Source organism: Nematolebias whitei, chromosome 3 (genome assembly GCF_014905685.2).
Source record: "Nematolebias whitei isolate Nwh7 chromosome 3, NemWhi1, whole genome shotgun sequence".
Lineage (NCBI taxonomy): Eukaryota > Metazoa > Chordata > Actinopteri > Cyprinodontiformes > Rivulidae > Nematolebias > Nematolebias whitei.
Genome location: NC_056500.1, coordinates 2,135,110 through 2,137,944, shown reverse-complemented (window position 1 = coordinate 2,137,944; position 2,835 = coordinate 2,135,110). Strand labels below are relative to the sequence as shown.

The 2,835-nt window shown below is 44.0% G+C and overlaps 1 protein-coding gene across 1 annotated transcript in view; it reads right to left on the bottom strand.

Moving 5' to 3' along the window:
* rab3b (RAB3B, member RAS oncogene family) overlaps positions 1–2,835 on the bottom strand; it is a gene marked incomplete in the record, with an annotated part of 16,889 nt that overhangs the window by 1,848 nt on the left and 12,206 nt on the right.

Sequence of the window (2,835 nt, the reverse complement as noted above, 5' to 3'; positions counted from 1 at the left end):
CATTCTTTCTAAATAAAATTATTTCAGAGAGAAAATTCAAATCAACCTTCCTACTATTGCCTCTGATTCCCTGTCAGATAAGGCAGCTTTAGACATGTCACTAGAACCTGATTTATGTTTGGACAGTTTTTGTCCTGTTGAGCTCTGAATTGTCAAAAATAATAGTTTCATCCAATCCATCCACATGTCTGCTAGATCCCATCCCAACCAGGCCATTTAAAGACATATTTCCATTAATTAATAACCGTGTCTTGGATCTGCCTAATTTATCTGTAATAAATGGTTATGTACCACAGAGCTTTAAGGTTGCTGTAATTAATTTCTGTCTGGCTCTCGCTCAAGGTGGCTGCTCCTGCCCTTTCTCCTGCTTCGCTCTCTGTGGGTCTGAAGCGCCTGGTACACATCTCCCGAACAAAAATTAAGATTATGGATTTGGTAAGCTGGACTTTCAACGCAATCAACAAAATATTTTCAACACAACGACAGGGTCCTGGAGAACCCTCTTGTCCAGCTGAGACTCATGCTGTGGGGTACGTCATGGATCCGTGGGGAGTTTGGCAGCTGATGTGCCTCTCAGTCCTGTCTCAGGAGGACACTGAAGACGTTTATATATTTGGATTCATGATAGCAGGGACTCTGCTTTTTGGCATAGGCGGGGCTCTGTTTTAATGACTTTTGAAGAAGACATCGGCAGCAGTTTCGGCCATGACAAAGCTTCCAAGTCAATATGAAGGTTTGGTTCGTGCTATGAATACTCAAAACCAGCTGATTTATGAGCTAAACCGTAAGATGGAGGCGATTTGTGAGAATTGCAGGCCCCTTGCAGCTTCTGGGACCGGTCAGCATGTCGGGATCGACCTTGAAGGAGGCTCATAACATGGATCAACAGGTTTTTTGTCTTTCCTCCTATAAAGTACACCTGGACCTGTCAATCAGTTTTTTTTTCTGTTTCTACTTCCTGTCCTCTCAAACTCCAGCCGATCGTCCTGAGCCTGGTTCTGATGGAGGTTTCTTCCTGTTAAAAGGGAGTTTTTCCTTTCCACTGTCTCCTTTGTGCTTGCTCAGGATGGGAGACTGTAATGAAGTGAAGAGTCAACACAATCTGCTGCTTCCTTAGATAGAGAACTTTACTAATTGTCTTTAATAATGTTTGTTTTTGTACATTACCCTGAGACAACTTCTGTTGGTACTTGGCACTATATACCAGTAGTCCCTCGCTACTTCACGGTTTGACCTTCGTGGACTTGCGCTTCCGCAGTTTTTTAAAGTAAGATTGTCCTTGAGAAAAAGAAAATTGTGCATGATTGTCAACTTTAACATTACTCACGTGATTGGGACAGTACATGATACTGTACAGTGCAAAGGTAATGAAAAATAAACTTAGCACAGGTGCCGCCATTTTGTAGTTTTCTCTCAATAAGCTTACACTGTACCCCCGCTCATAACGACTACATTTCCCAGAAGCCAATAGGGCCCCGCCCAGAAGCCCCGTTGCCTTCTGCTGAAATTTGTAAAGGTAAAGTTTGATCTGATCGGAAAAAGTTTGGTCCTTATTCATACAGTGACTTCGGCGCCCAGCAGATGCAGAGAGCCACATGTAACCAACTGAGAATCGGACCAGAACCAAAGCAGAACTGGACCTCCAGATCCATCAGCAAATCCTAGAGCTGCTAGCTGGCCCACGAGGACCTCCGAGAGGAGACATGCCGCCGTAGGTCCGGCGCTCTCTCTGGAGCCCACCGAGACTCCTTTCATCCAAACTTGGACTCAATCGGACCACCATCCGGTCCCGCGCCAGCCAACCGAAGGTCCGCACTCCACCCCCAACATGCGCTTCAGCGCTCAGGGGCTGCACAGAACCGGACCAGAACTGGCCCCCCAGACTCAATGAACCTGAGAGCTACTAGTCAGCCCATGAGGACCCCCGAACATGTCGCCTGTAGGTCTGGCACTCCCTCTGGAGCCCACCTCCAGAACCGGCAGGGTAGCTCCACCACAATAGAACCAAATTGGACCGGAACCGAGCGGAACCGAGCTGTTGCTGTTCTGCAGAGATGGTGAGTAAAATTTAGTAGTTACATATGCATTTGTTGTTAAAATTGTGTAGGTTTAAGAGTTTAGAACATTGTGGACTTCATCGCTGCAGGGTAGGTCTGCAGAAACGGAAACGAGCTGGACCGGAAACGAGCGGAACCAAGAGGGGCTGTTATTCTGCAGAGCTGGTGAGTAAAATTTAGTAGCTACATATGCGTATGTTGTTAAAATGATGTAGGTTTAAGAGTTTAGAACATTGTAAGGAAGGGTTTCTAAAGCCTTAAAATACATATAAATACTAAAATAAATATAATGTTCCTACTTTGCAGATTTTCACTTATTGTGGAGGGATCCGGAACGTAACCCCCGCAATAAACGAGGGACTACTGTAAACTAAACAGAACTGAAACTAGACATGTCTGAGTGTAAACGTGTCTGATTGTAAACATGTCCAACTGTAAACATGTCGACTGTAAACATAACTTAATATAAACATATCCGACTGTAAACATGTCTGACTGTAAACATTTCTGACTGTAAACATGTCTGACTGTAAACATGTCTGATTGTAAACATGTCTGATTGTAAACATGTCTGACTGTAAACATGTCTGACTGTAAACATGTTGACTGTAAACAAGTCTGACTGTAAACATGTCTGACTGTAAACATGTCTGATTGTAAACATGTCTGACTGTAAAGATGTCTGACTGTAAACATGTCTGACTGTAAAGATGTCTGACTGTAAACACGTCGACTGTAAACATGTCTGACTGTAATCATGTCTGATTGTAAAGATGTC